A 14,033-nucleotide genomic window follows, 5' to 3' on the forward strand; every position below is an offset into this window, starting at 1 on the left:
TTCAGGGGTACTGTGGGGTTTTTTGAACCCCCAATTTTTTTATTGGCTATGCCAAAAAAAAGCAGTTTTCTATGCATTTCAGGGGTACTGTGGGGTTTTTTGAACCCCCAATTTTTTTATTGGCTGTGCCAAAAAAAAGCAGTTTTCTATGCATTTCAGGGGTACTGTGGGGTTTTTTGAACCCCCAATTTTTTTATTGGCTGTGCCAAAAAAAAGCAGTTTTCTATGCATTTCAGGGGTACTGTGGGGTTTTTTGAACCCCCAATTTTTTTATTGGCTGTGCCAAAAAAAAGCAGTTTTCTATGCATTTCAGGGGTACTGTGGGGTTTTTTGAACCCCCAATTTGTTTGACCTTTCTAGCGATTTGACCTTTGACCTTTTGACCTTTGACCTTTTGACCTTTGACCTTTTGACCTTTGACCTTTCTAGCGATTTGACCTTTGACCTTTCTAGCGATTTGACCTTTGACCTTTTGACCTTTTGACCTTTGACCTTTCTAGCGTTTTGGCCAAAAAAAAGCAGTTTTCTATGCATTTCAGGGGTACTGTGGGGTTTTTTTAACCCCCAATTTTTTTATTGGCTGTGCCAAAAAAAAGCAGTTTTCTATGCATTTCAGGGGTACTGTGGGGTTTTTTGAACCCCCAATTTGTTTGACCTTTCTAGCGATTTGACCTTTGACCTTTTGACCTTTTGACCTTTTGACCTTTGACCTTTCTAGCGATTTGACCTTTGACCTTTCTAGCGATTTGACCTTTGACCTTTGACCTTTTGACCTTTGACCTTTCTAGCGTTTTGGCCAAAAAAAAGCAGTTTTCTATGCATTTCAGGGGTACTGTGGGGTTTTTTGAACCCCCAATTTTTTTATTGGCTGTGCCAAAAAAAAGCAGTTTTCTATGCATTTCAGGGGTACTGTGGGGTTTTTTGAACCCCCAATTTTTTTATTGGCTGTGCCAAAAAAAAGCAGTTTTCTATGCATTTCAGGGGTACTGTGGGGTTTTTTGAACCCCCAATTTTTTTATTGGCTGTGCCAAAAAAAAGCAGTTTTCTATGCATTTCAGGGGTACTGTGGGGTTTTTTGAACCCCCAATTTTTTTATTGGCTGTGCCAAAAAAAAGCAGTTTTCTATGCATTTCAGGGGTACTGTGGGGGTTTTTTAACCCCCAATTTTTGTATTGGCTGTGCCAAAAAAAAAGCAGTTTTCTATGCATTTCAGGGGTACTGTGGGGTTTTTTGAACCCCCAATTTTTTTATTGGCTGTGCCAAAAAAAACAGTTTTCTATGCATTTCAGGGGTACTGTGGGGTTTTTTGAACCCCCAATTTTTTTATTGGCTGTGCCAAAAAAAAGCAGTTTTCTATGCATTTCAGGGGTACTGTGGGGTTTTTTGAACCCCCAATTTTTTTATTGGCTGTGCCAAAAAAAAGCAGTTTTCTATGCATTTCAGGGGTACTGTGGGGTTTTTTGAACCCCCAATTTTTTTATTGGCTGTGCCAAAAAAAAGCAGTTTTCTATGCATTTCAGGGGTACTGTGGGGTTTTTTGAACCCCCAATTTTTTTGACCTTTCTAGCGATTTGACCTTTGACCTTTTGACCTTTGACCTTTTGACCTTTGACCTTTCTAGCGATTTCACCTTTGACCTTTCTAGCGATTTGACCTTTGACCTTTTGACTTTTGACCTTTTGACCTTTGACCTTTCTAGCGTTTTGGCCAAAAAAAAGCAGTTTTCTATGCATTTCAGGGGTACTGTGGGGTTTTTTGAACCCCCAATTTTTTTATTGGCTGTGCCAAAAAAAAGCTGTTTTCTATGCATTTCAGGGGTACTGTGGGGGTTTTTGAACCCCCAATTTTTTTATTGGCTGTGCAAAAAAAAAGCAGTTTTCTATGCATTTCAGGGGTACTGTGGGTTTTTTTTAACCCCCAATTTTGTTATTGGCTGTGCCAAAAAAAAGCTGTTTTCTATGCATTTCAGGGGTACTGTGGGGTTTTTTGAACCCCCAATTTTTTTATTGGCTGTGCCAAAAAAAAGCAGTTTTCTATGCATTTCAGGGGTACTGTGGGGTTTTTTGAACCCCCAATTTTTTTATTGGCTGTGCCAAAAAAAAGCAGTTTTCTATGCATTTCAGGGGTACTGTGGGGTTTTTTGAACCCCCAATTTTTTTATTGGCTGTGCCAAAAAAAAGCAGTTTTCTATGCATTTCAGGGGTACTGTGGGGTTTTTTGAACCCCCAATTTTTGTATTGGCTGTGCCAAAAAAAAGCAGTTTTCTATGCATTTCAGGGGTACTGTGGGGTTTTTTGAACCCCCAATTTTTGTATTGGCTGTGCAAAAAAAAAGCAGTTTTCTATGCATTTCAGGGGTACTGTGGGTTTTTTTTAACCCCCAATTTTGTTATTGGCTGTGCCAAAAAAAAGCGGTTTTCTATGCATTTCAGGGGTACTGTGGGGTTTTTTGAACCCCCAATTTTTGTATTGGCTGTGCCAAAAAAAAGCAGTTTTCTATGCATTTCAGGGGTACTGTGGGGTTTTTTGAACCCCCAATTTTTTTATTGGCTGTGCCAAAAAAAAGCAGTTTTCTATGCATTTCAGGGGTACTGTGGGGTTTTTTGAACCCCCAATTTTTTTATTGGCTGTGCCAAAAAAAAGCAGTTTTCTATGCATTTCAGGGGTACTGTGGGGGTTTTTTAACCCCCAATTTTTTTATTGGCTGTGCCAAAAAAAAGCAGTTTTCTATGCATTTCAGGGGTACTGTGGGGTTTTTTGAACCCCCAATTTTTTTATTGGCTGTGCCAAAAAAAACAGTTTTCTATGCATTTCAGGGGTACTGTGGGGTTTTTTGAACCCCCAATTTTTTTATTGGCTATGCCAAAAAAAAGCAGTTTTCTATGCATTTCAGGGGTACTGTGGGGTTTTTTGAACCCCCAATTTTTTTATTGGCTGTGCCAAAAAAAAGCAGTTTTCTATACATTTCAGGGTTACTGTGGGGTTTTTTTAACCCCCAATTTTTTTATTGGCTGTGCCAAAAAAAAGCAGTTTTCTATGCATTTCAGGGGTACTGTGGGGGTTTTTTAACCCCCAATTTTTTTATTGGCTGTGCCAAAAAAAAGCAGTTTTCTATGCATTTCAGGGGTACTGTGGGGTTTTTTGAACCCCCAATTTTTTTATTGGCTATGCCAAAAAAAACCGTTTTCTATGCATTTCAGGGGTACTGTGGGGTTTTTTGAACCCCCAATTTTTTTATTGGCTGTGCCAAAAAAAAGCAGTTTTCTATGCATTTCAGGGGTACTGTGGGGTTTTTTGAACCCCCAATTTTTTTATTGGCTGTGCCAAAAAAAAGCAGTTTTCTATGCATTTCAGGGGTACTGTGGGGTTTTTTTAACCCCCAATTTTTTTATTGGCTGTGCCAAAAAAAAGCAGTTTTCTATGCATTTCAGGGGTACTGTGGGGTTTTTTGAACCCCCAATTTTTGTATTGGCTGTGCCAAAAAAAAGCAGTTTTCTATGCATTTCAGGGGTACTGTGGGGTTTTTTGAACCCCCAATTTTTGTATTGGCTGTGCCCATAAAAAAGGAGTTTTCTATGCATTTCAGGGGTACTGTGGGGTTTTTTGAACCCCCAATTTTTTTATTGGCTGTGCAAAAAAAAAGCAGTTTTCTATGCATTTCAGGGGTACTGTGGGTTTTTTTTAACCCCCAATTTTTGTATTGGCTGTGCCAAAAAAAAGCAGTTTTCTATGCATTTCAGGGGTACTGTGGGGTTTTTTGAACCCCCAATTTTTTTATTGGCTGTGCAAAAAAAAAGCAGTTTTCTATGCATTTCAGGGGTACTGTGGGGTTTTTTGAACCCCCAATTTTTTTATTGGCTGTGCCAAAAAAAAGCAGTTTTCTATGCATTTCAGGGGTACTGTGGGGTTTTTTGAACCCCCAATTTTTTTATTGGCTGTGCCAAAAAAAAGCAGTTTTCTATGCATTTCAGGGGTACTGTGGGGTTTTTTGAACCCCCAATTTGTTTGACCTTTCTAGCGATTTGACCTTTGACCTTTTGACCTTTGACCTTTCTAGCGTTTTGGCCAAAAAAAAGCAGTTTTCTATGCATTTCAGGGGCACTGTGGGGTTTTTTTAACCCCCAATTTTTTTGACCTTTCTAGCGATTTGACCTTTGACCTTTGACCTTTTGACCCAATTTGACCCAATTTTTTTATTGGCTGTGCCAAAAAAAAGCAGTTTTCTATGCATTTCAGGGGTACTGTGGGGTTTTTTTAACCCCCAATTTTTGTATTGGCTGTGCCAAAAAAAAGCAGTTTTCTATGCATTTCAGGGGTACTGTGGGGTTTTTTGAACCCCCAATTTTTTTATTGGCTGTGCCAAAAAAAACAGTTTTCTATGCATTTCAGGGGTACTGTGGGGTTTTTTGAACCCCCAATTTTTTTATTGGCTATGCCAAAAAAAAAGCAGTTTTCTATGCATTTCAGGGGTACTGTGGGGTTTTTTGAACCCCCAATTTTTTTATTGGCTGTGCCAAAAAAAAGCAGTTTTCTATACATTTCAGGGTTACTGTGGGGTTTTTTTAACCCCCAATTTTTTTATTGGCTGTGCCAAAAAAAAGCAGTTTTCTATGCATTTCAGGGGTACTGTGGGGGTTTTTTAACCCCCAATTTTTTTATTGGCTGTGCCAAAAAAAAGCAGTTTTCTATGCATTTCAGGGGTACTGTGGGGTTTTTTGAACCCCCAATTTTTTTATTGGCTATGCCAAAAAAAACCGTTTTCTATGCATTTCAGGGGTACTGTGGGGTTTTTTGAACCCCCAATTTTTTTATTGGCTGTGCCAAAAAAAAGCAGTTTTCTATGCATTTCAGGGGTACTGTGGGGTTTTTTGAACCCCCAATTTTTTTATTGGCTGTGCCAAAAAAAAGCAGTTTTCTATGCATTTCAGGGGTACTGTGGGGTTTTTTTAACCCCCAATTTTTTTATTGGCTGTGCCAAAAAAAAGCAGTTTTCTATGCATTTCAGGGGTACTGTGGGGTTTTTTGAACCCCCAATTTTTGTATTGGCTGTGCCAAAAAAAAGCAGTTTTCTATGCATTTCAGGGGTACTGTGGGGTTTTTTGAACCCCCAATTTTTGTATTGGCTGTGCCCATAAAAAAGGAGTTTTCTATGCATTTCAGGGGTACTGTGGGGTTTTTTGAACCCCCAATTTTTGTATTGGCTGTGCAAAAAAAAAGCAGTTTTCTATGCATTTCAGGGGTACTGTGGGGTTTTTTTAACCCCCAATTTTTGTATTGGCTGTGCCAAAAAAAAGCAGTTTTCTATGCATTTCAGGGGTACTGTGGGGTTTTTTGAACCCCCAATTTTTGAACCCCCAATTTTTTTATTGGCTGTGCCAAAAAAAAGCAGTTTTCTATGCATTTCAGGGGTACTGTGGGGTTTTTTGAACCCCCAATTTGTTTGACCTTTCTAGCGATTTGACCTTTGACCTTTTGACCTTTGACCTTTTGACCTTTGACCTTTTGACCTTTGACCTTTCTAGCGATTTGACCTTTGACCTTTCTAGCGATTTGACCTTTGACCTTTGACCTTTTGACCTTTGACCTTTCTAGCGTTTTGGCCAACAAAAAGCAGTTTTCTATGCATTTCAGGGGTACTGTGGGGTTTTTTGAACCCCCAATTTTTTTATTGGCTGTGCCAAAAAAAAGCAGTTTTCTATGCATTTCAGGGGTACTGTGGGGTTTTTTGAACCCCCAATTTTTTTATTGGCTGTGCCAAAAAAAAGCAGTTTTCTATGCATTTCAGGGGTACTGTGGGGTTTTTTGAACCCCCAATTTTTTTGACCTTTCTAGCGATTTGACCTTTGACCTTTTGACCTTTGACCTTTTGACCTTTGACCTTTCTAGCGATTTCACCTTTGACCTTTCTAGCGATTTGACCTTTGACCTTTTGACCTTTTGACCTTTGACCTTTCTAGCGTTTTGGCCAAAAAAAAGCAGTTTTCTATGCATTTCAGGGGTACTGTGGGGTTTTTTGAACCCCCAATTTTTTTATTGGCTATGCCAAAAAAAAGCAGTTTTCTATGCATTTCAGGGGTACTGTGGGGGTTTTTGAACCCCCAATTTTTTTATTGGCTGTGCAAAAAAAAAGCAGTTTTCTATGCATTTCAGGGGTACTGTGGGTTTTTTTTAACCCCCAATTTTGTTATTGGCTGTGCCAAAAAAAAGCAGTTTTCTATGCATTTCAGGGGTACTGTGGGGTTTTTTGAACCCCCAATTTTTTTGACCTTTCTAGCGATTTGACCTTTGACCTTTTGACCTTTGACCTTTTGACCTTTGACCTTTCTAGCGATTTGACCTTTGACCTTTCTAGCGATTTGACCTTTGACCTTTTGACCTTTTGACCTTTGACCTTTCTAGCGTTTTGGCCAAAAAAAAGCAGTTTTCTATGCATTTCAGGGGTACTGTGGGGTTTTTTGAACCCCCAATTTGTTTGACCTTTCTAGCGATTTGACCTTTGACCTTTGACCTTTTGACCTTTTGACCTTTGACCTTTCTAGCGATTTGACCTTTGACCTTTCTAGCGATTTGACCTTTGACCTTTTGACCTTTGACCTTTCTAGCGTTTTGGCCAAAAAAAAGCAGTTTTCTATGCATTTCAGGGGTACTGTGGGGTTTTTTGAACCCCCAATTTTTGTATTGGCTGTGCCAAAAAAAAAGCAGTTTTCTATGCATTTCAGGGGTACTGTGGGGTTTTTTGAACCCCCAATTTTTTTATTGGCTGTGCCAAAAAAAAGCAGTTTTCTATGCATTTCAGGGGTACTGTGGGGTTTTTTGAACCCCCAATTTTTTTATTGGCTGTGCCAAAAAAAAGCAGTTTTCTATGCATTTCAGGGGTACTGTGGGGTTTTTTGAACCCCCAATTTTTTTGACCTTTCTAGCGATTTGACCTTTGACCTTTTGACCTTTGACCTTTTGACCTTTGACCTTTCTAGCGATTTCACCTTTGACCTTTCTAGCGATTTGACCTTTGACCTTTTGACCTTTGACCTTTTGACCTTTGACCTTTCTAGCGTTTTGGCCAAAAAAAAGCAGTTTTCTATGCATTTCAGGGGTACTGTGGGGTTTTTTGAACCCCCAATTTTTTTATTGGCTGTGCCAAAAAAAAGCAGTTTTCTATGCATTTCAGGGGTACTGTGGGGTTTTTTGAACCCCCAATTTTTTTATTGGCTGTGCCAAAAAAAACAGTTTTCTATGCATTTCAGGGGTACTGTGGGGTTTTTTGAACCCCCAATTTTTTTATTGGCTGTGCCAAAAAAAAGCAGTTTTCTATGCATTTCAGGGGTACTGTGGGGTTTTTTGAACCCCCAATTTTTTTATTGGCTGTGCCAAAAAAAAGCAGTTTTCTATACATTTCAGGGTTACTGTGGGGTTTTTTTAACCCCCAATTTTTTTATTGGCTGTGCCAAAAAAAAGCAGTTTTCTATGCATTTCAGGGGTACTGTGGGAGTTTTTTAACCCCCAATTTTTTTATTGGCTGTGCCAAAAAAAAGCAGTTTTCTATGCATTTCAGGGGTACTGTGGGGTTTTTTGAACCCCCAATTTTTTTATTGGCTGTGCCAAAAAAAAACGTTTTCTATGCATTTCAGGGGTACTGTGGGGTTTTTTGAACCCCCAATTTTTTTATTGGCTGTGCCAAAAAAAAGCAGTTTTCTATGCATTTCAGGGGTACTGTGGGGTTTTTTGAACCCCCAATTTTTTTATTGGCTGTGCCAAAAAAAAGCAGTTTTCTATGCATTTCAGGGGTACTGTGGGGTTTTTTGAACCCCCAATTTTTGTATTGGCTGTGCCCAAAAAAAAGCAGTTTTCTATGCATTTCAGGGGTACTGTGGGGTTTTTTGAACCCCCAATTTTTTTATTGGCTGTGCCAAAAAAAAGCAGTTTTCTATGCATTTCAGGGGTACTGTGGGGTTTTTTGAACCCCCAATTTTTTTATTGGCTATGCCAAAAAAAAGCAGTTTTCTATGCATTTCAGGGGTACTGTGGGGTTTTTTGAACCCCCAATTTTTTTATTGGCTGTGCCAAAACAACCGTTTTCTATGCATTGCAGGGGTACTGTGGGTTTTTTTTAACCCCCAATTTTTTTTTAAAAAAGCAGTTTTCTATGCATTTCAGGGGTACTGTGGGGTTTTTTGAACCCCCAATTTTTTTATTGGCTGTGCAAAAAAAAATCAGTTTTCTATGCATTTCAGGGGTACTGTGGGTTTTTTTAACCCCCAATTTTTTTATTGGCTGTGCCAAAAAAAAGAAGTTTTCTATGCATTTCAGGGGTACTGTGGGGTTTTTTGAACCCCCAATTTTTTTATTGGCTGTGCCAAAAAAAAGCAGTTTTCTATGCATTTCAGGGGTACTGTGGGGTTTTTTGAACCCCCAATTTTTTTATTGGCTGTGCCAAAAAAAAGCAGTTTTCTATGCATTTCAGGGGTACTGTGGGGTTTTTTGAACCCCCAATTTTTGTATTGGCTGTGCCAAAAAAAAGCAGTTTTCTATGCATGTCAGGGGTACTGTGGGGTTTTTTGAACCCCCAATTTTTTTATTGGCTGTGCCAAAAAAAAGCAGTTTTCTATGCATTTCAGGGGTACTGTGGGGTTTTTTGAACCCCCAATTTTTTTATTGGCTGTGCCAAAAAAAAGCAGTTTTCTATGCATTTCAGGGGTACTGTGGGGTTTTTTGAACCCCCAATTTTTTTATTGGCTGTGCCAAAAAAAGCAGTTTTCTATGCATTTCAGGGGTACTGTGGGGTTTTTTTAACCCCCAATTTTTTTATTGGCTGTGCCAAAAAAAAGGAGTTTTCTATGCATTTCAGGGGTACTGTGGGGTTTTTTGAACCCCCAATTTTTGTATTGCCTGTGCCAAAAAAAAGCAGTTTTCTATGCATTTCAGGGGTACTGTGGGGTTTTTTGAACCCCCAATTTTTTTATTGGCTGTGCCAAAAAAAAGCAGTTTTCTATGCATTTCAGGGGTACTGTGGGGTTTTTTGAACCCCCAATTTTTTTATTGGCTGTGCCAAAAAAAAAGCAGTTTTCTATGCATTTCAGGGGTACTGTGGGGTTTTTTGAACCCCCAATTTTTTTATTGGCTGTGCCAAAAAAAAGCAGTTTTCTATGCATTTCAGGGGTACTGTGGGGTTTTTTGAACCCCCAATTTTTTTATTGGCTGTGCCAAAAAAAAGCAGTTTTCTATGCATTTCAGGGGTACTGTGGGGTTTTTTGAACCCCCAATTTTTTTATTGGCTGTGCCAAAAAAAAGCAGTTTTCTATGCATTTCAGGGGTACTGTGGGGTTTTTTGAACCCCCAATTTTTTTATTGGCTGTGCCAAAAAAAAAGCAGTTTTCTATGCATTTCAGGGGTACTGTGGGGTTTTTTGAACCCCCAATTTTTTTATTGGCTGTGCCAAAAAAAAAGCAGTTTTCTATGCATTTCAGGGGTACTGTGGGGTTTTTTGAACCCCCAATTTTTTTATTGGCTGTGCCAAAAAAAAGCAGTTTTCTATGCATTTCAGGGGTACTGTGGGGTTTTTTGAACCCCCAATTTTTTTATTGGCTGTGCCAAAAAAATGCAGTTTTCTATGCATTTCAGGGGTACTGTGGGGTTTTTTGAACCCCCAATTTTTTTATTGGCTGTGCCAAAAAAAAGCAGTTTTCTATGCATTTCAGGGGTACTGTGGGGTTTTTTGAACCCCCAATTTTTTTATTGGCTGTGCCAAAAAAAAGCAGTTTTCTATGCATTTCAGGGGTACTGTGGGGTTTTTTTAACCCCAAATTTTTGTATTGGCTGTGCCAAAAAAAAGCAGTTTTCTATGCATTTCAGGGGTACTGTGGGGTTTTTTGAACCCCCAATTTTTGTATTGGCTGTGCCAAAAAAAAGCAGTTTTCTATGCATTTCAGGGGTACTGTGGGGTTTTTTGAACCCCCAATTTTTTTATTGGCTGTGCCAAAAAAAAGCAGTTTTCTATGCATTTCAGGGGTACTGTGGGGTTTTTTGAACCCCCAATTTTTTTATTGGCTGTGCCAAAAAAAAGCAGTTTTCTATGCATTTCAGGGGTACTGTGGGGTTTTTTGAACCCCCAATTTTTGTATTGGCTGTGCCAAAAAAAAGCAGTTTTCTATGCATTTCAGGGGTACTGTGGTTTTTTTTGAACCCCCAATTTTTTTATTGGCTGTGCCAAAAAAAAGCAGTTTTCTATGCATTTCAGGGGTACTGTGGGGTTTTTTTAACCCCCAATTTTTGTATTGGCTGTGCCAAAAAAAAGCAGTTTTCTATGCATTTCAGGGGTACTGTGGGGTTTTTTGAACCCCCAATTTTTTTATTGGCTCTGCCAAAAAAAAGCAGTTTTCTATGCATTTCAGGGGTACTGTGGGGTTTTTTGAACCCCCAATTTTTTTATTGGCTGTGCCAAAAAAAAGCAGTTTTCTATGCATTTCAGGGGTACTGTGGGGTTTTTTGAACCCCCAATTTTTTTATTGGCTGTGCAAAAAAAAAGCAGTTTTCTATGCATTTCAGGGGTACTGTGGGGTTTTTTTAACCCCCAATTTTTGTATTGGCTGTGCCAAAAAAAAGCAGTTTTCTATGCATTTCAGGGGTACTGTGGGGTTTTTTGAACCCCCAATTTTTTTATTGGCTGTGCCAAAAAAAAGCAGTTTTCTATGCATTTCAGGGGTACTGTGGGGTTTTTTGAACCCCCAATTTTTTTATTGGCTGTGCCAAAAAAAAGCAGTTTTCTATGCATTTCAGGGGTACTGTGGGGTTTTTTGAACCCCCAATTTTTTTATTGGCTGTGCCAAAAAAAAGCAGTTTTCTATGCATTTCAGGGGTACTGTGGGGTTTTTTGAACCCCCAATTTTTTTATTGGCTGTGCCAAAAAAAAAGCAGTTTTCTATGCATTTCAGGGGTACTGTGGGGTTTTTTGAACCCCCAATTTTTTTATTGGCTGTGCCAAAAAAAAAGCAGTTTTCTATGCATTTCAGGGGTACTGTGGGGTTTTTTGAACCCCCAATTTTTGTATTGGCTGTGCCAAAAAAAAGCAGTTTTCTATGCATTTCAGGGGTACTGTGGGGTTTTTTGAACCCCCAATTTTTTTATTGGCTGTGCCAAAAAAAAGCAGTTTTCTATGCATTTCAGGGGTACTGTGGGGTTTTTTGAACCCCCAATTTTTTTATTGGCTGTGCCAAAAAAAAGCAGTTTTCTATGCATTTCAGGGGTACTGTGGGGTTTTTTGAACCCCCAATTTTTGTATTGGCTGTGCCAAAAAAAAGCAGTTTTCTATGCATTTCAGGGGTACTGTGGTTTTTTTTGAACCCCCAATTTTTTTATTGGCTGTGCCAAAAAAAAGCAGTTTTCTATGCATTTCAGGGGTACTGTGGGGTTTTTTTAACCCCCAATTTTTGTATTGGCTGTGCCAAAAAAAAGCAGTTTTCTATGCATTTCAGGGGTACTGTGGGGTTTTTTGAACCCCCAATTTTTTTATTGGCTCTGCCAAAAAAAAGCAGTTTTCTATGCATTTCAGGGGTACTGTGGGGTTTTTTGAACCCCCAATTTTTGTATTGGCTGTGCCAAAAAAAAGCAGTTTTCTATGCATTTCAGGGGTACTGTGGGGTTTTTTGAACCCCCAATTTTTTTATTGGCTGTGCAAAAAAAAAGCAGTTTTCTATGCATTTCAGGGGTACTGTGGGGTTTTTTTAACCCCCAATTTTTGTATTGGCTGTGCCAAAAAAAAGCAGTTTTCTATGCATTTCAGGGGTACTGTGGGGTTTTTTGAACCCCCAATTTTTTTATTGGCTGTGCCAAAAAAAAGCAGTTTTCTATGCATTTCAGGGGTACTGTGGGGTTTTTTGAACCCCCAATTTTTTTATTGGCTGTGCCAAAAAAAAGCAGTTTTCTATGCATTTCAGGGGTACTGTGGGGTTTTTTGAACCCCCAATTTTTTTATTGGCTGTGCCAAAAAAAAGCAGTTTTCTATGCATTTCAGGGGTACTGTGGGGTTTTTTGAACCCCCAATTTTTTTATTGGCTGTGCCAAAAAAAAAGCAGTTTTCTATGCATTTCAGGGGTACTGTGGGGTTTTTTGAACCCCCAATTTTTTTATTGGCTGTGCCAAAAAAAAGCAGTTTTCTATGCATTTCAGGGGTACTGTGGGGTTTTTTGAACCCCCAATTTTTTTATTGGCTGTGCCAAAAAAAAGCAGTTTTCTATGCATTTCAGGGGTACTGTGGGGTTTTTTGAACCCCCAATTTTTTTATTGGCTGTGCCAAAAAAAAGCAGTTTTCTATGCATTTCAGGGGTACTGTGGGGTTTTTTGAACCCCCAATTTTTTTATTGGCTGTGCCAAAAAAAAGCAGTTTTCTATGCATTTCAGGGGTACTGTGGGGGTTTTTTAACCCCCAATTTTTTTATTGGCTGTGCCAAAAAAAAGCAGTTTTCTATGCATTTCAGGGGTACTGTGGGGTTTTTTGAACCCCCAATTTTTTTATTGGCTGTGCCAAAAAAAAGCAGTTTTCTATACATTTCAGGGTTACTGTGGGGTTTTTTTAACCCCCAATTTTTTTATTGGCTGTGCCAAAAAAAAGCAGTTTTCTATGCATTTCAGGGGTACTGTGGGGGTTTTTTAACCCCCAATTTTTTTATTGGCTGTGCCAAAAAAAAGCAGTTTTCTATGCATTTCAGGGGTACTGTGGGGTTTTTTGAACCCCCAATTTTTTTATTGGCTGTGCCAAAAAAAACCGTTTTCTATGCATTTCAGGGGTACTGTGGGGTTTTTTGAACCCCCAATTTTTTTATTGGCTGTGCCAAAAAAAAGCAGTTTTCTATGCATTTCAGGGGTACTGTGGGGTTTTTTGAACCCCCAATTTTTTTATTGGCTGTGCCAAAAAAAAGCAGTTTTCTATGCATTTCAGGGGTACTGTGGGGTTTTTTTAACCCCCAATTTTTGTATTGGCTGTGCCCAAAAAAAAGCAGTTTTCTATGCATTTCAGGGGTACTGTGGGTTTTTTTTAACCCCCAATTTTTTTATTGGCTGTGTCAAAAAAAAGCAGTTTTCTATGCATTTCAGGGGTACTGTGGGGTTTTTTGAACCCCCAATTTTTTTATTGGCTGTGCCAAAAAAAACCGTTTTCTATGCATTTCAGGGGTACTGTGGGGTTTTTTGAACCCCCAATTTTTTTATTGGCTGTGCCAAAAAAAAGCAGTTTTCTATGCATTTCAGGGGTACTGTGGGGTTTTTTGAACCCCCAATTTTTGTATTGGCTGTGCCAAAAAAAAGCAGTTTTCTATGCATTTCAGGGGTACTGTGGGGTTTTTTTAACCCCCAATTTTTTTATTGGCTGTGCCAAAAAAAAGCAGTTTTCTATGCATTTCAGGGGTACTGTGGGGTTTTTTGAACCCCCAATTTTTTTATTGGCTGTGCCAAAAAAAAGCAGTTTTCTATGCATTTCAGGGGTACTGTGGGGTTTTTTGAACCCCCAATTTTTGTATTGGCTGTGCCCAAAAAAAAGCAGTTTTCTATGCATTTCAGGGGTACTGTGGGTTTTTTTTAACCCCCAATTTTTTTATTGGCTGTGTCAAAAAAAGCAGTTTTCTATGCATTTCAGGGGTACTGTGGGGTTTTTTGAACCCCCAATTTTTGTATTGGCTGTGCAAAAAAAAAAGCAGTTTTCTATGCATTTCAGGGGTACTGTGGGGTTTTTTGAACCCCCAATTTTTGTATTGGTTGTGCCAAAAAAAGCAGTTTTCTATGCATTTCAGGGGTACTGTGGGGTTTTTTGAACGCCCAATTTTTTTATTGGCTGTGCCAAAAAAAAGCAGTTTTCTATGCATTTCAGGGGTACTGTGGGGTTTTTTGAACCCCCAATTTTTTTATTGGCTGTGCCAAAACAACCGTTTTCTATGCATTTCAGGGGTACTGTGGGTTTTTTTGAACCCCCAATTTTTTTATTGGCTGTGCCAAAAAAAAGCAGTTTTCTATGCATTTCAGGGGTACTGTGGGGTTTTTTGAACCCCC

This window comes from Electrona antarctica (assembly GCF_951216825.1).
Source record: "Electrona antarctica genome assembly, chromosome: 10".
NCBI classification, from domain to species: domain Eukaryota; kingdom Metazoa; phylum Chordata; class Actinopteri; order Myctophiformes; family Myctophidae; genus Electrona; species Electrona antarctica.